Genomic DNA, 23447 nt, shown 5'->3' with positions numbered 1-23447 from the left:
CCAGACTGTCAATATGTTTTGAACAAGAAAATAAGTAATCCAGAAAATAAACTTACTCTTTTCATTTTTTAATGGGTAATAGCTGTGAAAATCAGTTTTGATTGAAAAGTTTCCTTTCTCATGTTGATGTTTCCACTATCATGAACATCACTTAAAAAAATTATAATTATCAACAACACCTAAACCACAGAAGCTTAAATAAAAGCATAAATAAAAGCATATCATCATCTGAGCCAATAAGAAATGGGCCAATAAGCAATAATTCTGATTTATAAAGAGCATTTGATTCTCTTAATTTTCCTAAGTATTTAAACAGAGCCAGGCTTAGGTTGAAGCATGTGAGATTTATCATTACATCCTCAGTTCTCCATTTGGAATCAGGCCTTCTAATTTGAGATGCTTTTTTTTTATATTGGGCTTTTAACAAGCTCAGTTACAAACATTCCCCAGAGTCCTATTCCAGACCTTTCCCTTATTACTTTCAAATTGACACTTTTCTTGAGTATTATGCTTTCTGCTAGTCTGACTGATAAATCAACCTCTACTTTTATGTCTGGTGGGAGTTATTTTATCATTTGAGGCAGTATTATATAAAGTCAGGATTTTCATAGTACTTAGAAACAGTGCTCTTTTTTTTTCGCTATAAGATCAATTTTTATTTATTTATTTATTTATTGCTATCCGTCTCTTATATTTTTAAAGATTTTGACTAATTTTTATTTAATTTTTAATTTTTGTGCGAATAGCCGTGCCTATGACTCAGGTAAATTACTCTACTCCACCAATCATATCCCAAAGATTTCCATGATAATGCTAACAGTTAATCCAAGTATCTGATTGGCATGAATTAAAATTGTCATATTTTCAACCAATGTGAAGAAGTAAATTATCATTTTCATTAGGATTTCCAAAGAACTGAAAATAATCCTTCAGGCTTCACTGCTGCCTATATAAATTTCTATAAGGAAGAGAACTGAAACAGGGTAGCACTGTCTTAATCCAAAGGCGTGATTTCAAAGTTTAGAATTTTTTACCAGTGGAGGAAATTATTTTAGATAAATTTCATTAAGTTTTTGAATAAAAAATATATTCTCAGAAATTCATAACGAGGCTTTTTGGATATTCTAAATGGCCACCCCCTCTAAAAATTCTGAAATACTATCTTTTCAGAATTATTGAAATACCTGCAGCATAAACTCTTAGTTAATGTTAATCAAATAAAATACTAAAATATGTAAATTTGCATATAAACCTTATGATTGGTTTGGAATATTGTCCTCTGTCTCCCTGGTATAATTTCATTGTTTTTTAATCTAGAAAAACTAAAGTGATAGATAAATGTTATCTAGGACCAGCTGTACAATCTATGACTCTTGAACTTATTAAATCTGAAATTGTATTTTTATTGATTTATTATTTTCTTGAGAATCCAATTAGATAATTGAGTTATATATTTTATATTAATACTACACAAACATAACCTAAGGAGTTATTTAAGCAATGAAGCCATTTAATACTTACATGAAATTCCACTCAAGAAGGCATGTTTTACTCAGAGTCATTCACTTTATTAATAAGGGAATATTATACCCTTTATATTGTGAGCAGCGATATATCTTAATGTCTTCAATTTGAGACATTTATGTTTCAAATCCACTTCGCAGGTCTGAACGCATTAAAATAGGTAATGATTCATTCCTCCATTCCCTATGTACTCATAAACCATTAGCCTGCCCATAGTTACCCTCACCATGAACTCTCTTTGGACTCCATGATCACTTCTTTGCATGTGGCTCCAGTACCAATCCCTGATCTTTATTTTATGTGAAGCAGCCACACCAATATCCTTTTCTCTGTCACCCACAATATCTGCTGTTTCTGTTACTGTCCTGAACAGCAAAATACTGTGTTATGCAATTAGACAGCTTCATAAGTCCAGCTGGCCTCATATTTGCATTGTTCAATTTCAACTCCGTTCTCAACAATATACCACAATCCTTTACTTCACCTTTGCTGCCCTTGATGTGCCCACCATTTCTATAATTTTTATTATAAATTGTCAGTTTATAACTCCCAGTCTACATTTTCCAACCAAGATATGGGTGTTGTGCTGGTACCCACTACTTAATCTCAGAACAAACTCTCCATCCTCATACCAAAGCTGGTTTTCTGATGGCTTCCTCTGGTTGCTGTACAGCACCATTTTTTGGTTCACCTCAGATCAAAACCTCCTCCTCCTTTATCCCTTTCCTGAAAGAAAAAGAGCCTCTTCTCAGCATCAGGAGTCCTCACATCCCACTTACTGGTTAAGTGATTTTAGGCAAATCAATGAACTCTCTGGTTATCAAATTTCTCATTTGTAGAATAGAAAGAGGAAATAAATATGATGCAATAATCAAATCCGTTTAACTGTGAGTAATAGATATAATAATGTGAAAGTAATTTTGCTAACTCTAGACTTTATTCAAAAAGATTCTCTCCTATTCCTGCCCTTTTCTAAAGCCAAGTAGCATAATTGTTTTTACTTCTCAGGTAGCAATCATGAGCGTCTTCCACTCCTCTATTCATTTTGGTCTCTGCTACATGTTCCACATTAGAACACCTTCTAATCTCTGCCTGTCAAAATCTTCTTTCTTAAAGGCCATTCTCAATGTCATCTCCTTCAGAAGGCTGTCCAATTTTATCATTTGAAGTAACCTTTATACAAGCTACTTGAGAGAAGAAAATTATCTCAATATCCATGGGACTTCTTAGCATCGTTCCTCATAGAAAGCATGTGTTAGGAAATGAGTCCTGTTTCACCATGAACACACATTCATGTTTTAATCTGCATTCCTGTGGATAGAAACTCATTTGTAACTAGAACCTTTGAATGTTATTATTAGTTAAGATGTGGCCAGATTGAGTGACAGGTTAATCTATATAACTATAGGCCTTATAGAGAGAGGAAATTTAGCCACAGCAATTAGCCAGAAAGCAGAAGCCAGAAATTAGAGAAAACCAGAAGTCAGGACAACCAGAGTAACAGGCACAAAGAGAAAAGAGAGAGAGAGAGAGAGAGAGAGAGAGAGAGAGAGAGAGAGAGAGAGAGAGAGAGAGAGAGAGAGAGAGAGAGAGAGAGAGAGAGAGAGAGAGAAAGGGTGAGGTGATAGATGTGATAGAGAACTGCCATTGCCAGAAAACTGCCACCGCTAGCAGAAGGTATGGCCTTGCAGACATTTTGATTTCAGATATCTAGATTCAAAACTGTGAGTCAGATTCCTGTGAGACAAACCTATTGTGTGATGTTTGGTATAAAAGCCCTGGCAAACTAAGACAGCATGTGTTTAATAAATAACTGATGAATTAAGAAAATTTCTTACCTACTTGCCATACTTATATTTCCAAATGTCCACCTGATATCTTCTCTGGTGGGGTAGCCTACTCTTACTTCAAATTCTGTGAAACAAAACTAAACTTTTATCACTTTCTTCTAAATTGATTCTATTTCTCTACACATCTATTTCCTGCAACATTCTACAAAAATTTCCCAGTCTTCCATGCTCAACCACTCAGCCATTTAAAAGTAAACTCTCACCAAGTAATACTAGAAGAGAAAACAGTAAGCTCTCTCAATTCTCTGTTCTTCTATGTGGTCAAAAGAGTTTTCCTCTCTAGTCTTCAGACTTTTAAAAATTTTATGACTTAGCTTTACCTCTTCTTCTTAATGAGTATACCAACTTCATAGCAATTTATATGTTTTATATATTGGGCCAGTCCTGACATTCTAATAAAAATTGTCTTAAAATTAATGTTCTAATATTTAATATAAGAACTTTTATATCAAAATGTCAAGGATTGTGAGGTATAATCTGTAAATTATCTAGAAAATAATAAACAACTTCAATACATAGTTATAGGACCTTTTTTATACAATTTTAAAAAGATTTAGAGAAATCTTATGTAGAAATCTTCAATCTAGGCTCCATTAATTCAACCTTTCACTGACATAGTCTTATAGGATTGCAGAGAATTTCAGACTTCCAACATTGCTTCTATCTCCCAAGAGATCATTCTAGCCTATCTGACCATATAATAACTACATTACTATAATAACAACAGCTAATATTTATTTGCTTATCAATAACTATGTGCCAAAAATTATATAATATTTAATCTTCATAATCACCCTAGAGGGGTGTTCTGCTTTTGTTTCCATTTTGCAGATGAAGATACTGAGATTTAGAGATGTTTAAATCACTTAATCCAGGTTACCCACTTAGTATGTTCTAGAGCTGGAGCTCAAAACCTGGTCCTTCTGACTACAAAGACTGTGTAATTGCCATTCCACTATGGCTTTTCGAGAAATAACATCAAAGTTGAGGTCCAAATTACTTCCCTGGTCCTTAGCTGACACACTGAGATGGCTTCTTTACTTTCCCTTCACCTCCACGCCAGAAGTTGCTGGACCAATGAATCAATCAATGAGCTCCTGTCCCATGTATGGTCCAGTTTCACATCTCTGCGTCCTCTTATTTGCAATGCAATTGATTTGATTTCTCTCACCCAATCTCAACAGTTCATTTGCTCCAAAATATGTATGTTTAGATCAATAGCTGTTTTTTTAAATTACCATATCAAGGAAGAAAATGTATGGTACACATGCAATTATCTTCCTCAATTGGTTTTCTCCCCTCTAATCTGGCCTGTGCACAGCTATAAGTGTTAACATTTCTAACACCACTTTTATCACATCACGCCCAGGCTCACAAACGACAGAGCACTTTCAGTTATTCAGCTTAGCACCCAAGGTGTTTAAGTTATAGATAATATATTATTTATTCTAGGCCCTATGCAAAATCATGCTTAATTTGGTTTCTATACCACTGGACTCCTGCTTGTCTTTCCAAGAACAACAAATCCCGTTTTTTGTACCTTTCCAAAACCTGTACAAATATCTTGACTTAAGATCTATGGCCCTTCTCATAATCCCTATTATTGTCCTAGACTCCATCCCCTAATTTAGCACATTCTAAGATGTACAGCAATAACTCTTTTCTCCTTATCATCTCATTTCTCTCCATACTTGGCATGCTGTAAGTTTTAATAATTGTCTATTATACCCTCCACTCCTGCAGAAAAATGAAAAACTTGGCTGGTCTTTGTGCTCAGTTCCTAGGAGGAGATCTTTAAATCCCTGGAAGTTCCCAGGACAGGAGTGCCTTTGGCTATTTACAGTGGGTCCTCCAGACCATTCCTGAGAATCCACATGATAACAGGAGGACAGGGTGGGGCCATCCTGGCCATACCAGAAAGATCCACCATGTGATTAGCGAATTGGGGCCTTGAGCCACCTCATGTCAGCCCAGATTCCCTGACCTTGGGTGGGGACGGGAGCAGGAGATTGTGTCTAGCCACAGGGACATCCATTCCACCCATCATACCTACATAATGAAACCCCATGTAACGTCGGGACACTTGAAGACTGGATGAGCTTCCACAATTGGTCAGATACACCTGCTGTGCCAGATGCATCTGATGCCCCGTGAAGAGGACATGGAAGCTTGTGTTCGAGACCTTCCCAGACCTCACCCTATGAGTGTCTTCTTTTGACTTTAAAAAAAATTGTATCCCTTTACAATAATAAGACTGTAGTTGTAAGCATAGCACTTTCAGTGCAGTCTGTGGTTCATTATAGTGAATTGTCAAACTCGAGGGGGTAGTGGGAATCTCCAAATTTGTGTCCAGTTGGTCAGAAATGCAGATGTCCTGGACCCCAAGTTTGCAATTGGTGCCCTAAAGGCAATCTTAGAGAGGATGCCCTTAACCTATGGAGTATGGTCTAGCTCTGGTAGTCAGAATCAGAACTGAACTGAGTTATTATAGTATTTGCCCTTGGCATCAGAAGCTGATACAAGTTTTGGCAGCATTCATGACTGCCCCCCCCACAACATGCCTTAATGAGGAATATCCTTACTATTCAACAAAATGCATTCAGTTTGAGTTTTTACATTACAAATGAAAAAAAATGTATTTTCACTCCATGTATTATTGGAGATAAATGTTATTCATGTAAAATGAAGTAGAATGGGATTGAGATTGGTTGAAATGAAATTGTGGCTCAGATCATTTCTATATCAACTATAATTTCATTTTAAGGTACATTTCTAAATCCATAATATTTCAGAATGAACTGAAAACACTTGCAAATAAAGTCGTTCTTAAGTTGCTCTAAGATGAATACTTCTGATAGGCAAATAATGATTAGCTAATTCAGAGTGCAAGAAGTATTTACCCAGTTTGAGTCAAGTGCAGATGTGGCTTAGAAAGGAGAGCTGCGGCGACCCAGCCTCCTTGGTCATGTGGCCTGCTTGGAGGGGCTGGGACAGGCCCGCAGCCTTCCACTAGATGTCTGTGGAATTCGTACGGTGTTTGTATTTCAGACAACAGTTTTGCCGTGCTCCCTAACATTGCAAGATAGGGTCCTAGAGTTCTTAAGCAAAGCTGGCAGCAGCAGCTATGTGGTGAGCTGGTCCTGGGAACACTTTCCTTTTTCGTCATCACCAAAGTGCCTAAAATGCCAATTTCCAGGTGTTCAAGCAAAACCCCAGTTAAAATGCAAATGAACCTACACTGCTAGAAGGAAAGACATAAAGGGGGAAAAACATTCTCAAAGCTTACCTCCTGCCCAGCTTAGCCTCTGGCCAGCCTGCTGAGAGGAAACCCTGTATAGCTGCAAAGTAAAGAGCTAAGTTTTGCTTTGTGAACAAATGCTAGAACACTTTGTGTCCTGATTCTCCAGACAATTCTCTGTACTTGAACATTTCACATTTGCTTTCGTTAATATTTATGACCTTTTGAATTTTTCCCCAAATACCCCCAACTATTTTCTTCAAATAGATGAATTTGATTAGCCTGTTTTTTTTAAAGCGTGTCTAACTTTAGTCATCCTGAGGTCCTTGGCAGAGGGCGTAACAGATGATTTAACTAGGGAATACAGCTGGTGTCTACAGATTTAGAACACCTTTGCCAAATTCCTCCAGATTGAGCAATGTATGCCCACAAGATTAGAGGGGACCAAATTACAGTTATTTTCATAGGACTACTCTGGTCTGCCTACCTTAATGGCAATTGAAACTTGGTCTGATTCAGTAATGCCACCGAGAAGAGAGGTAACACTGATTTTCCATGTGGACCTTAAAGCCACGTTCTCTAAACAAACACCACTGTAAATCTCTTCTCCAATTCAAAACAGAAGAAAATCAGTTTTGGATATTGAATTTGCAATTATTGATCTACAGTTTCTGAATACTCAGTAGAAGCAATGTTAACACCGTTCAGACTGTCTCTGTAATCAGTAATAATGCATCCCCAAAATACATTTTAGTTTTACTAAATTCCCATTTGTACTACGATTAATTAATGTGGCTTGGGAGGTAGAAAGGTATATTTATCAAATTTATTTCAGTCTCTCAGCAGCAGAAGAAAACGATCAAGATTTTGCCAACTCTCATAACATTAAACATTACTATCATTATTTACCTATTTTTCCCCTCTGATTGTTTTTTATTTTTTTTCTTTAAGGAGTTACTTTAGGCAACTTTTCTCAGTGAAACAATGAAATGGTTACAATGTTTATTAAGTAAAAATGTCAAATACAGTATAGCAAAAGGATTTGAGATTGTGGCAATTAAATTTATTACAGAAACATAAATATCTTATAAAAATTTATAATAGATTTATCATAAAATTTATCATTTTTGTAATTAAGAGTATCACATTCGGAGAAAACCACATTAGTTTCCATGAGAATTTTTGAAGTGTCTACTTGCTAGCAAATATCTCTTTTTATTTTTATTTTATTTTTTTGAAAAATCTCTTATCAAAACCAGAACAGTCATTTGAACAGACTACTGGTTCTCATCCTTTGTGTATAGATCGTATTTTCCAATACAAACAAGTCATTCAGATATGAAATCCTGCCAAAACACACCTTGCTCTTTGCAAAGACCAATTTAAGTTTTGCACCTAAGGAATTCTGGTGTCACAGAGACACCACAATGTGATTTTACCTCTGCATCATATAATATAGCTTTTTTGACAAGATGCTAGTTTAGTCCACTATAATAGAAATATCTAAAACCTAAAGACAACCAAACTGTGACACTCACACACATACACACATTTGGTGCCATGATCCACTGACAATTTTATTTTTAAATAGAATTGACATGTAGTTTAACAGTGAAAGCAAAATAAGTAAAGAAACTTATTTTAAAAGCATACTAATCTTTGGACTAATTTGACTGGATGTCAAATTGAAATACCCTATTTTGATAACACTTCATTTTTTTCTCTGAGCCAGATAATTTTAGAATCTTAAAAAAAAAAACTGTCCATAATTGTCAAATTACTTTAGTTACCAGAATTATCTGTTCAAGAAAGGGGGTCGGGAATAGGCAAAAAATAAATTACCTCTGCACATTTTTATGAGCAAGACCATTAGCAAATTACATAATGGTAAAGTTGATCAACTTTGCTGTAATGGTATTTTCAAGATCTCAAACATGTCATTAAGGTCACCAGGTGTTCAAGTTTGCTTTTAAAAAACATATTATAAACCCAAGTGTTTTAGTTATCTAATGCTGCATAACAAAGTAACCCATGATATTTTCTTCAAATAGATGAATTTGATTATCCCATTTTTTAAAAGGGTGCCACAGTTTAGTCATCTTGCATCTCTTAAAACGTGGTTTAAAACAATGACATTTATTATCTCGTAATTTCTATGAATCACAAATTGGGGCATGGCTTAGCTGAGTTTTTGGACTCAGAATGTCAGTAGAGGGCAATCAAGTATGGGCCAGGCTTGCAGCATCTTGAAGCTCAACTGGCGTAGGTCCACTTCCAAGCTCACTCCCCTGGTGGTTAGAAGGATTCACTTCCTCACAGGGTTGGCGTGAAGACCTCAGGTTCTTACTGACTGCACAGAGTTCCTTGCCATGTGGGCCTCTCTATAGGGCAGCTCGCATCATGTACCTGGCTTCCTCAGAGCAAGTCACAAGAAGAGCCCAAGAGAGAGTGAGGTAGGACTGAAGTTCACGCATTCTTTTATAGCCTCATCTTGGAAGTGATATCTCATCACTTCAGCCATGCTCTATGAACTAGAATTCCAATGAATTAGAAGGAATTCTGTAGGACCAGCCTACAAGGAGAGAGAATTGCACAGCAGCATGATACGATGAGGCAGGGATCATTGGAGCCATTTTGGAAGCAGCATACCATACCACACTGGGGGATTGAAATTAATGGCTTAAAATGTTTAAATCATGTTTGAATTATTCTTCTTCATCAAGGACATCTCTTTCCAAAGTCAAGGTTTGGTTATGTATTTTAAGAATATTTCTCAAATGTATTTCAGAAGATGTGATTAAATAACTGTCAAATAATAAATGAATGACTTATTCATAAAATCAAAAAGCTTTTTCTTTCTGGGCTATATATTATGCTTGTTTACAAAATAAGTAGACATCTCATTAAGTATGCAGCTTTCTTTTAAAATATTTTTAAATGTTTTGTAACATTATATAACAATAGCTAACCCTTATATAGTACTTATGATGTGCCCAGCACTGTTTTAAGTATTTTATATATGTGAACACACTTAATCCTCATAACTATGATACCAGCTAAGTATCACTCATCACCCACTTTGCGAATGAAGCACAGAGACGTTAAGTAATGTGTTCAATATCACACAGCTCATGAGTGGTCAGGTCAAGATTTAAATTATGAATTCTGGTTCCAGAGTTCCTCTCTTAACCACCATGCTATATGCTTGCATAATTACGATGATTAGTTAATACACAGAATTATTTCCCCTTCCTTTTTCTATGCTTCCATCCCTAAAATTACTATTCAGTAACTGTTTTATCCAAAAATATTTTGTACCTAGGGCAGGCAATGGTGGCTCAGTGGCAGAATTCTTGACTGTCATGCCAGAGACCTGGGTTCAATTCCTGGTGCCTGCCCATGTAAAAAATATCTATACATCTATATATCTATATACAGATATATTGCACCTTTAAATTCCAGCACTAAATTTAGTGTGAGGAACGAAGTACTGTCATCATGAGGTTCCAGTCTTTCTATCTTAAGATATTCCCTTGTCTGTTTCTTCCTTATCCTTAAAATGTACCCGGTTTTTTTTTTTTTTTTTTTGGTCCTTCAGAGACTGTTTTGCCTTTTATGCAAAACTTATTTTTTAATTTAAAAACTGCAGAAAAGTTGAAAGTTTAATACAATAAATAGCTATAAACCCTTTTCCTAGATTCTCCGACTTTCAAAGTTTTGACACATCCTTCCTCATCCTCTCTCTGTCTCTCTCTATATACATATATTTCTCACACAATATTATTTCTGATAAACTACTTGATATAAAATGTAAGAAGCTCACAGAAACATCATATCATTTATTTTCCCATCCTTTGTGCTGCTGCGGTCATATATTTTATATCTTTATATGGAATAAGACCTAAAATGTGTTACTGTTCTTATTTTAAACAGAAAGCAGTCTTTCAAAAATTGAGAAGAGATAAAGACTTTGTCTCTTCTATTTACCCTGAAATTACTATTTTAACTCTTCTTCATTTCTTCCTGTAGATGAGAGTTTCCATTTGGTGCCCTTTCTCTTGCATTAAATATTTCTTCTAGCATTTCTTGTAGGACATATTTTCCAGTTTTGTCAGCTTTCATTTATCTAAAATTTTCTTCACTCCACCATCATTTTTGAAGGACATTTTTATTGGAAATAAAAATCTGCATTCATAATCCCCCAGCACCGGGCGCACCACGAAACACTCTTTAATACTTTAAAGATGTCATCCCATTGTTGTCCATTCTCCATTAAAAAACCTCATCATCCTTCTGATGAGAGGTTTCCTGTTATTCATCTTATTGTTCCCATGTATGTAATGATGTTTTACCTCTCTAGCTACTTTCAGGATTTTCTCTTTAACATGGCTTTTAGCAGCTTGACTATGATGTGCCTGCATGTAGTTCTCTTTGTATGTATCTTGCCTGCCATTCATCGAACTACTGAGATCTGTAATTTGGTATTTTTTTTTTAAGTTGATAAATTTTCTACTATTAGTTCTTAAAAAACCTACCCCAATCCCTCTCTGTGCTCCATTTGAGACTCATATTATGTAATCTATATCATTTGACAGTGTCTCTCAAGTCATTAGACTCTATTCATTTTTTTTTTCAGTCTTGGCCCTCTTCTTTGGATTGAGTAATTTCTGTTGGTCTTTCTATTAGCTCATTAATCCTTTTTCCTTCAGTCTCCAATCTTCTGTTCTGCCCATCCACTGATTATATTCTGTTTCATATCCTGTCATTGTCAACTCTAAAATTTTCCTTTAAAATTTTCCTTGTTTCCTTTTTTCCTTTTTTTAATTTCACTTCTCTATTGAGATTTTCCCATTCATTTATTCATTATGAACATCCTTTCTTTAAAATCTTTGAACATATTTACAATAGCTGCTTTAAAATTATTTTTTAATAACTCCAAAATATGAGTCACCCAAGATCTGTTTTTATTGCTTGTCATTTATTTGATTATGGGTAATATTTTCCTGCTTTTTACATGCTTAATATATTTTTAAAAATTTTTCTGTTAACCTCTGTGGATGACATACTACTGGGAATCTGCATTATGCTGACAATATATACTCTTTTGCCTTTTCCCAATTCATAGTACATCCTGGGAATTATTCCATACTTTTTTTTATATCATTCTCATTATTTTATATGGTTGCCTAGTACTCCATTATGTGAATGTAATATCATTTATATACACTGTGTTTCCCAGGAAATTATCTGTTATCCCTGTTTTCAAATGTATTTTCATAAATTTAGGCAAGGTAAACTCATGATTTTTAGTCTCTTCTTTTCAATAATTATTATATCCTATTTCCTTTTTACTTTTTACTTTTCTCTTCTGATTGGACAAGCTCATGAGTTGACTGAATTGTTGAAATTTCAAAATACCAATGTTTCAAATTGTTTTTCTTTATTTTTCCCTTTTCTACTTAATTTCTGCTTCTTTCTTCATTTTCTTATTTCTATTTTCATTTAGTTTTCATTATTGCTGAGTTTATATCTTTCTGAGTTAAGAAATAATTTGTTTATATCATTATTTCATATTTATTGATGTAAATATTTGTTGTGAAGTTTCTTCTGATTACTTCTTTATTTGCAACACATAGGTTTGCATATGTGTGGTTTTAGCATTCATGTTTGAAATTATGGTCTGTATTTACTGCTTTCCTCAAAAGATTCTTAATAGACATTCAACATTTTACAGGCAGAGGGGATTTTAAAAAAAATAAATTTCTAATTATATTGATTTGGTAAGAAAATTTAGCTAGTATTATTGACATTTCATGTAACTTACTGCGATTTTTTTGAGACCTAATAAATGGTCAGTTTTCATGAATGCTCTAAGTGTACCTGAGAGGAAGTACATGCTCTATTTTCAGAATGTAAATTTCAATATATGTATTTATAACATCTACTTTACTGACTGTGTTGCTTAGTTCTTCTAAATTTATTTTTTGTATACCCTACCTTAGACTGAGATGGTATAGTAAAGTCTCCTTTAAATTTCCCTTGCCATTTTTAATCCACAGCATTACAAATGCTGAGGAAGGAACATCATAAATACAATATTTACTACACATATTTATCACATTGAAATCAGAATTATAATTGTAGCTAATGTATTCTGAGTACATATTTTAGTAGAAAAGTCATTTTCAAAATGATAAAGGAATAATTTATTAATACATGATTATGTTTTCTTCTTTACAAGGGCAGTGAATTCACTGATGCGTATATTTTGGAGGAGGAAAAAAATAGAAGCACTGGTTTTCTCATCTGAAAAATGAGGCTGTATAAATGAGTTATATATATGGTATATATAGAGAATTTTAGTTCTAAAACGTGATATGGCATTCCATTTCATATAATAATGTTTTCTTTTAAGTAATATTTTCAAGTCACTGAACTATGTTGTCTTCTTAGTTGATATTTATTTATGATTTTTGGGAAAAGAAAAGTAATATGTAGTGAGGTGGCTGTATGTGTACAAGAGTAGGAGATAAACTCACTTAGCCTAAAGAAAACATTTTTCAGGTGATATTGGAAGAGGAAAGAGAGGTAGAGGAAGAAGAGAAGGAACATATCTATATACAAAAGGATGCCATCTATTGAATAAAGAACTATCAGTAGTCCTTCTCTTAGATTACATGCTTGATATTTTAACATGATAATTACAACACAGCTTTGAATAAACTTCTATTGTCTCACAGCCCTAAACTTCAAAATTTTTCCATAAAGTCATTTACTTTCTTAGAACTTTTAATCAATCAATTCAAGTTCAGTGGATTTGAATCAAGTCAAAATTCCTAGTAGTCTTATTTTTACATGATCTTCTATCCTTCTTCTAGAAAAGGTCTTTTTATCACCCCACACCCCAAAACACACATATAAATTCAATAAACACTTAGCTAGTCTTGTGGAATAGCTAGGCTTCTGATTAAAATTCCAAGTAAAATTCAGAAAATTGACTTAAGACAACAGATGGTTTGGGACTTGTTTAAAGAAAAAATTATCTTACTCCATATGTAAGCTTGTGAGACATGCAATCAACTGCTGTACTTTTGCATGCAATTTCTAGAATGATATTTCAAGAAAATGCATCCAGAGACTACTCAATGGGGAACCAATAACATTGTAATTGATATCCCTTTTAGAGCGGCCAAGACCTTATTAGCTTACCTTGCTTGTCATTTCTAAATAAATTAGCTTGATGGTGCAGCTATTTTGCTGTTATTTTTATCTCAAATCCATTTAATTAATTCTGTTGATAGCTATTTTAAGCATTTTAATTAGCTACACTTGCACCTCTGGACCACTAAAATTAAAAACAGTCCTTTATATCCTTTGAAGAATTAAAATAATCACTTATGCAAAATCCTTCTGAGAAAATTACTTCATATGGGTCTACAATACCTCTTACAGAGGCAACTGGGAAGGTTGGTATGCTATAACCCTCAAATTCTGCTCTTCTTTTGGCTGGACCATGGGCAATGCATTTACCAATTCCACTGGCTTTCCTCTGAGTGTAATGACTTTCCTTGTACTCTGTTAAAAATATATCCCCACAAATCAAGGAGAAGCAGATTCAGACTAAGTGGCTGAGAAGATTTACATTCTATTGCTAACCCAGTTATTACTCTGCTGAAAACCCCATAGCATCAATTTAATGAATCCCTCAACTTCTGCAGCAAGCAGAATTTTTCTTCCCAACCTCATTGGCTCCCAACTTTCTGCTTGACCTTTTACAATCTGTGTGCGACAGAACTTCATTACAACCTTTTAATGATGCACAAATGGCACACAACACCAAGGTCACAGAAGATCCCAAGTGAAAACTTTTCAAACACCACTAGAATAGATATTGAGACTTCATTTAAAGAGACAGAATAACCTTATGGTGAAATCACACCTTAGGATTCAGTAAGCTTCCCAAAGGCTGATAACACAAAATAGTGACAATGTGATAAGTTGAATAATTACCCTCAATGAACCATTTCTTAAGAGGGAAAGAACCTGATTTACCAAGCTATAAATGGCTAAGATACTAAATGCCTCCTTTAGTGGCCTATCTCAGTGCTAGAAGGATAATGGTTTAAGGATTCTAACCCAGACAGGCTTCATTATTTAACTTACAACACTGATGTAAGCTCAAGAAGCTAACACTCATATATTTTTCTTATCAGCTTGAGCCAGCAAAAAGCACCTCAAAATCCCATTGTAACATAAGTTGAGGATGTGAAAAGCACAAAATTACAGCACGCTGTTCACATGATTGATTGACTGAAAGTGGAGGAATCTAGAAGGCATAGAGTAAGCAAGTTGAATTGTAGGGCAAAATGGGAAATGACAAGAAAGAGGAAGAGAGCGTTTGATTTTGATCAGCAATCCTCTTCAAGAAAATTAATATTTCCTTGGGGAGGGAAAAAGTAAAGGGAAAGAGATTCAAGGCAAAGTTTAGTTCCACTTGCTTTAAATATTACTGCTTAATGAAAGCAAGGGGTGGGACGTACATGTTCTGATTCTTCCTTTTGTAGTTTTAAGCCAATTTCTAGGTCTTTTCTCATTTTCTCCTTTCCAGCCCTACTTCTTATTCTTCCTTTGCTGTTCTTCACATCAACTTCGAAAGTCTACATTATGTATGCTTGAGGCTGTGTGATCTGTGGCTATATGAGATGGCGTGGCCTGTTTGTGGTTAGTGGGAAAAAAGGAAACATTCCAATTCATTTTTGTCCCCTTAACCCAAATTGTTAGTATAGAATATTTATTATCATGTGGAAACACAATTTTTTTAAAAGCCACTGAATTGAAGAAATCCAGTCCAACATCTAAGGTATCTTGAGAGGACGATATCCAATGCCTTTAGAGAAGCTAAATAATTTCTATGGGTTCGCAGTCCCCTGCTCACACCACATAATCACCAGCAGTCCTAGAGAAGGTAGAGATGAGATTTCAGAAGCCAGACAAACTAGTTCCAAATCCATGAGGGTCTTGAGCTGCTAGATGCAATTTGCACACACACACACACACACAAAATGGGTTATGCTTCCACATGCAACCAGGTTCTCATCTGTAGTTCAGAAACTTGCAGGCCATTTGAATTTAGCAAAATTTCTTTACTTCTGTGTGCCTGGGTCCCTTTCTGCCAATTTGCAATAGTGCCTAATTTGCAGAGTTGTCAAAAGAGTGATAAATAATCTATGTTGAATTGTCAATGAATGAATTTTCAGTAAATGATGATTGGGGTCATTACAAGCATTTGACTTGACTCAAACAATGTAAAAATCACGGATATCTATTTACACCACAGAGAACTCAGTAACTTGTGAAAAAAAATGGCTATTAACTTAAAAAGTACAGCTTGTTCAAGGTCTTTGAAAATAGGCCACCTGTATTAGCCTACCACCCTATTTGCTAATGAATAAAAGTGGGAATAAAATCTATTGCATTTTTTTAGGCTGTTGCATTTTATATCCTATCTACATATATGATTACATAACTTCCCCAAAACAGAAAAAGAAAAAAAAAAAAGAACTTTCATTATATAGTACGTTGCTCTTAAACCATTCCATTCATTGGCATTGTGAGCACTGTTCTATGGAATTCTAACTTACTCTGTTTCCCATGCAAGTTTGTCTTTAAGACTGTGACAACCCATGAGCTTTATTTCACAGTATAAGTCACCACTGGGGGCAAAATGATCCCTTTTCTAGATTAACTAGCTAGGGCAGCCCAGAAAGAAATAACTAAGTTGTGCCATTTGTTCTTTCGAGCTCTCTGCCATAGGCTCTGGAGCTCAAGCACAGCAATGGCTGGCAGCTTTTGAAGTGAGCACAGATGGAGTCTGGTAGAGGTGTCCAGTTAGCACCAAACACAGTGTGGGAGCTCAGAAAGTATTAAACAGCAACAGTAACTGTTCATATTCTCTCTATATACAGCTGTTCAATACATTCGGAAATATATTTGTAGATTTGATTATTCACATTTCATACTTATGCCTGCAGGATTGGATGTAAAAAGGCTGGCATTTGCTTTAGAGTTCTCAATAATTTGCCCAAGGAAATGCTGTACCTTTGGCAATAGACATAACCTACAGACAAGGAGGCATCAACAAAGCCATAACTTTATATATTTCTACACAGAAAGTTGTTGCTATAAAATCTCAGAAAAAAAATGGTGTGGATTACTATAAGGAATATATTTTTCCATACTAACTGTATAGAAAGTGCATATTTACTGATAAATTCTCTTTACACTGTCCAGGCAGAGGTGGGACAGGTAAAATTAATGAGATCTATTAATGTCTTATTAACATTTAAAAATATATGCAAAGTTGATTTATGGTGCAAATTCTCAAGTAATTTTAATTATTCTTCTACTTGTATATGAATCCTTCAGCAAATATGTATGAGGACTTATTGTGTGCCAGGCAATATGATGGGAGCTGGGAAAAGACACGAGAAAAGCAAGATGAAATACATGACTCTCTCTATATGCAAGATGAAATACATGACTCTCTCTATTTGTGCTGTAACATGGCATTCTTAATGCTCTTTTCTAAACTATGTAAAAGTGACATTCCTCTGCAATGGGATGGGAAGTATGTCCAATTCATGTGCTTTTATCTAATTTAACTGAAATAGGTACTCCAGTATAAATACTTAGCTTCACCATAAAATTTCATTACACAATGTGTCAAAACGATGTAAAGCAAATGGAATTAAAGAAGTTAAGTTTTCATAATTATAAAAAGTCAGCTGTGAAAATAAAAACTGCCTCTCTGGCTAATTCCCCATACAGACTGTTTCTGTATGAATAACAGTATAAAAGCCTCCGAACTCATTCACTTGACAAAAGGAAGCATAAAAACTACCGGCAAATATATCCCTACCTGCCTTGTTACCACTTGCCATCTGTACTGCTACTGCATTTCTACAGTTACTTCACTGCAAATGCAAAGAAATCATCTTCGCTACAAATGTCTCTTCTTTCAAATTCACAGCCAATTCTCTGGGATAATGCCAATCCTAAATCTCATCTTATTCCTTCCATATCTGATTTCACACAGACTCTTCTTCACATCTATGAACATCTTACTTCCATTGTTAAAGACAATAGTAAAAGGATGTGAGCAGATTAAAGGGAGTTATCTGCCCCCACAAGGAGTGTTAATTTTGGTAGTCTACCCAGGGAATTCGACAACTTAAATTCCCTTGACTAAAGGTGACGTCTACTTTTTATGGGAAGGTCATCCTTTCTGGTTGACTTTTGGGAGGAATGCAGAGAGAGACAGTGGAGAAAGAAAGGAAATCCCATTTAGCAATCCAGATGAGAAGAATCACTGCAGAGAATCAATAGGTGACAGGTGTGGTAGTTGGGTTGCCCTCCCATCTACATCCACACCAACACCACCACAGATTCAATGATATTTTCAGCCATAACTGTCCTCATGGTGGCAATAAAAATATATAAAACAGATTAAAAGATTTTATGGGGGGCAATCTGTCTAGTCCCCCATAGACCTAGGGTGGTAAAGCTAGAATTAAATTCCCAGGATCCCTGCCACCCAAACCAGGGTGATAAGCATCTATACAGGGGCTGGTTTCTTTTTCTGCTCTAAGCATTACAGCAGAGCTCACCCATACCTAATTACCAGGAAATTCCCTTCCCACCCAGAACAGTGTCCTACCAGATCAATGCCTCTCAATTTTGTTGTGATAAAAATCCTAAGTTATGACTTACTTCTCTTCTCCTCTAATTACAATTTAAGACCAATTTAAAACCAATTAAGTTCTTGTATTTTTTCCCTAGTCTGCCATTAATAGGACCTAAATTACAAGAATACAAGAAGCTGTGGAACATCAATCTACAGTTACAATACTTTCAGTAGAGTTGTCATGAAATTATAGAAGGATAACGAAATGATTGGATGTAATTAGGAGGGAAGAAAATAGGACCCAACTCAAAATGTCAATCAGCAAGTAATTAATCTTAATGTGGAAAAATGAAAGAAAAAAAATGAATGTGGCTTAAAAATCGCATTATAAAAAGTGTATTCCCTAAGGGAATGGAAGCATCCAAAGATGAATTAGAAGCCCTTCATTATTAATTTGATCAAGTTCATGTTTACCATAATAAATGACAAAGCTTCTCAATTTATTGCCTGGAAGGAGAATGGTTTTCTTAAGGCTGAAATATAGCACTCGAGCTTATTCACAAATGACATAAAGAAATTTAGTGTTTTCTTAAATGGTTCATTATAAGAAAATAAAAACAGAAATAACTGTTATCTTTGAGGAGTGACTATAAAAATCTCATCATGTATTCTGGTATTAGAGAGAATTCAACGGTGAGAATTTAGAATTCTCCCTTGTGCTGAAAGTAAAAACTATTCCAATGAGAGATTCAAGGTTTACTCAGGTTTTAAGGAAATTCTAACTCTGAAATGGTAGAATAAAATAAAAGATAGTCCTGTTTGTTAAAATGACATGTTAATGATAATTTTATGTTATATATAACTCAATAACGTGAAAAAATTCTATATTTCCAGAAATAAAAGATTATATTTAAAAAATAATAAGCTCATCACACCCATGTCTTCTCCCATCTATTGGAGAAGATATTAAGAGATTTGTGAAACTGATAAAAGTAGATGCAGTGGTTGAGCTTGATTCCTGAGAATAGCTTTGTGATCACTTGGGCAGTTACTAAACCCCAGAAAGTTTCAGGTATCTCACCTTTAAAGGAGGATACTGATAGTATCTTCCATGGAGTTTTTGTGAGGATTAAAGAGTTGTGGTAACACATGTGAAGCCCTGCACACAATCAGCATAAGTTCTGCTGTTAATACATGTTAGTTCTTATTGGAAAGTACAGTTTATACTCAGATTCTGCTGGGACAGAAAAAGTTGGCTGTAACCTACTTCTAAAGGAGGTAAACAAAACAAATGCAAAGTCCAGTTTTATTGGCTACATGTTTTGGTTTGGTAAAGCTGCTGGAATGCAGTATATCATAAATGGACTGGCTTTTAATAATGGGGGCTTATTAGTTTACAAATTTACAGTTCTAAGGCCATGAAAATATCCCCATTAAGGCATCAACAGGATGATACCTTCTCTGAAGACAGGTTACCAGTGAGCTTGGGCTCCTCTGTCAGAGAGCCAGGCACATGGCAATGTCTGTTGGTCCTTTTATCCTGGGTCCCGTTGCTTCAGCTTCTGGCTCCTCTGTCCTTGGCTTTTTTTCTAAACTTCCCTGGGATTTTTCTGTGAGCTTTTCTTAATTTCATCTCTTAGATTCTTATGTGTGTTTTTGTTTGTTTGTTTGGTTGGTTTTTGGTGCATGGTCTGGGAATCAAACCTGTGTCTCCCACATGGAAGGCGAGGATTCTACCACTGAACCAGATTCTTCTGTGCTTTATCCTCTTATAAAAGACTCCAGTAAGAGGATAAAACCCGTCTTGAAGGAGGTGTGTCATGTGTCAAATTAAATAAACTAATCAAACTGTCCTATCCACAACAGGTCTACTCCCACAGGAATGGATTTTTAAAAAACAAGACCTATTCTGTGATACATACAACTTCAAACTCCCACAATAGATATACTGGACATTAAGAGATTTGTGAATTTATTTATATAACATTAAAGAAAAAATGTTAGCTATGGGTGATTATTTGTAACTTTTTTTTTAATGTGGAACACATCATGAATTGGCATGTCATCCTTACGCAGGGGCCATGCTAATCTTCTGTATCATTCCAATTTTAGTACATGTGCTGCCAAAGTGCACGCAATTCTTGGTAACAGTTTGGAAGGGTTTGAAATATGCCAGGCTTTATTTTAAATGTTTTACTCATATTAATTAATTTAATTATCAGAAAAAGCAATGTTCCATTGTTGTTTATCTGTCTATCCCACTAGCTGTTAGAAGATGGGGACTGTATTTTAGGAGCAGGACCAAACATAGCACATGGCATTCAGTTGTTGCTTAGGAACTGTAAACTGAACACATGAATGAATCTTTCTAAGAGTGCCAATATCTTCAGTGACTTCCCACATCCTACAATCAAAATCCAAATGCCTCTCTCTCCAAGATTTCTCTCCAGTGTTATATGCCACAGACCCTATACTATAGCCACATAAGACAAGTCACTATTTCTTGATCAGATCATGAATTCATCACTTAGAGACTTTTTTCCTTGCTATTCCTGCAGTCTCAAATATGTTCCTTCTTCCTACGCCCACCAACTTCCTCTTCTTCCATAACTAGTTCGAATACTGATTCTTCAGTGCGATTTCCCTCAGTCCCCTCAGCCAGAATTAATATCTCCCTATTCTATAGTTACCAGTACCATTTTCATGTCCATCAGTTCATTCAATGATTCATTTATTCAATGATTAGATACTGAATGTCAACAATGACCACCAGTCACTTTTAGGCACTGGAGAGAAGAGACAGGCCCTACCTTGAAGGAAATCATAGTCAGAAAAGTGAACCCACATACTCAATTCCAGGTGATGGGTGCTCTGATAGACGTTTGCTTCGGATGAGCTCAGTAGCAAAGCTTCAAATCACAGTCTTAGAAGGTCTCCTGGAGGAGGGATCTTAACTCTGAGTTTTAACAGGTGAGAAGTTGAGGATAAGACAGGGAAAGAGGCCAGAGTCATTCTAGGAAAGGAAAACTGCAAGTGGAATGGCAGAGGGCACTGCCTGCTTTACAAACTGCAAGGGATTTCTTAGAGTGCTACTTAAAGGTGTGGTCCACTAACTTGCCGGCAAATTGTTTGTCCACCAGGAAGTAGTTCAGAAATTGGTAGTTAGCATTTGAAGCTTTCATAGAAATTTGACACAGCTGTGACATTGAAACATCAGGGAACTTGATCACCTTGAATCTAGACCAGTACTGGTATTGTCAAATTCACTCGGTGAGTCACATATGGCATGAGCAGAGCACTAATCACATGCAGTAGGACCATGCATCCACAGTGGAATAGAAATAAAACCAAACAACATACAGGAACAACCAATCCTTCAATCCTTCAGCACAGTTGGAGGAGCCCTGATTAAGAAGTCTTGAAGCACAGGAAGGGGGAAAGGCAGGAAATGAGGACAGATAAGAAAGTGGGGAGGGCAGATCTCTCATATCAAGAGAATCATGTGGGCCAATGCAATGAGTTTTTATTATAGAACTTATTGAATTGATCTCCTCAAGACTGTGAGCACTTCAATGACTCATTTAATTTTAGGCAATCTTTGTAACCTGCACAACTTCCCAAGACTGTATTGCAAAATAATGGTTGAGCAAAATTATTTTTGCGTGTAAATGTTTGACTAGAGCCTCGTTTGACTTCATGTCCCAAGTGATACCTAGTTGATACAATGGTGCAACCTTGTTTTTGAAACACTGGCTTAGGGCTACCCCAAATCTGTCAATTTTCTATTATAAACAGTTACTCATCACCAGAGATACTCCCTTGAGTTAGACCAGTCCTGCTCTCTCATAGGTCTTAACTTAGAGGAAACACATAAAGGGCAAAAGCCTGTAGTTCACAATGAAGTTATATTTTGAACAAATCAGTTTTGTTGCTTTTTTTTTATTTTGACAAAGGCCCTGCAAACTTGTATGTCCTCAAAGTTCTACTTTAATTCTCAAATATTAGGAACTTCTTCAGGGTTGTAATGGATATTCAAAGAACTTGGCATGAATATACTCCCAATATTGAAGATTTCAGCATTTTCAATAATAGCACAGGAAGGTAAAGTTTTTTCAGTACACAATTTTAGGAATGTTCTGATTTTCAGTACACAGTTTTAGGCACACAATGGAAAGGTAGCCTAATGAAGAGGAACTGAAGAGTAAAAGGAGGGAAAGGAAGGACAACCGTTAGGAAATAGGAAAAGGGAACAAGGACAGAATAGCTCTAGGGAGAATGAAAGTAAGGGATGGAAGAGCTGGAGCCAAAGGGGAAACAATCGTCAATTGACAGGACCTGGAAGTCAGAGGTCATGTACGCTTCACCCACCTGTTACTGCTCTTTCTCTAATCATTAATCATTAAATCAATTAGTTCAAGACTGCAGCCAGGTTTATTTGGAATAATTTCAAACTAATAGAAGTCAAGTAAAACCAAATGAAAGAAGTACAATCAATTAAATATGATATCAAACTGCATATAAATATAGACCATTTCAAATGGTACATTTATAGTTAATACAACTTATGTTTGCAAATTCATCAGAAACATAGATTTTTAAAAAAAATCATTTGTCTTTGGCCTCACAGTTTGCAGACTACTTCCACCTTCATCATCATGTTTAATTATCAAAACTGCCCTGTGACCTGAGTAGAGCAAGGAATTTTACTCCGATTTGACTGACAGACACTCTGAGGTTTGCTATATTAAGGGATTGGTTCCAAATCACATGACAGTAGGTCGTGAAGACAAGAAAATCACCCCAACTTTTTGTATTCCAATTTCAAGTCACTTTCTTCAATACTCTACTATCCCCATAAAAGAAAAAAAAAAGGATATTGCACTGATAGAATGTTGTAAGCCTATGAAGTCCCACGGCTGTAACAATAGTACAAGGATAAACATGAGCACAGCATCCACATTGTATAATGGTCCTCCCTGAATAAGGTACCAATGACTCAGCTGTAAAACATTTATTGCCACATTTGTTTTGTTAGAAGCATTTTTGTTAGAGCATTGCTGCTACTTGCACAAAGCAATCACCTATGTAAAGTAAAATAGTCTTTACAGGTTAAGTCAAATTTGGAATCTTCTTAGAAGTCCGTAGATTGTGA

General features: G+C 35.4%; 1 protein-coding gene and 1 non-coding gene across 3 annotated transcripts in view; both read right to left on the bottom strand.

Annotated features, from left to right (window-relative positions):
- NLGN1 (neuroligin 1) overlaps window positions 1-23447 on the bottom strand; it is a 714506-nt gene that overhangs the window by 196834 nt on the left and 494225 nt on the right. The gene's annotated exons all lie outside the window — the stretch shown is intronic.
- LOC143685354 (U6 spliceosomal RNA) lies at window positions 20327-20429 on the bottom strand. Its single transcript, XR_013176599.1, has one exon. It is a non-coding gene; the product is annotated as a U6 spliceosomal RNA (small nuclear RNA).

This window comes from Tamandua tetradactyla, chromosome 5, assembly GCF_023851605.1.
Source record: "Tamandua tetradactyla isolate mTamTet1 chromosome 5, mTamTet1.pri, whole genome shotgun sequence".
NCBI lineage: Eukaryota > Metazoa > Chordata > Mammalia > Pilosa > Myrmecophagidae > Tamandua > Tamandua tetradactyla.
This window is presented reverse-complemented; position numbering and strand designations above follow the sequence as displayed.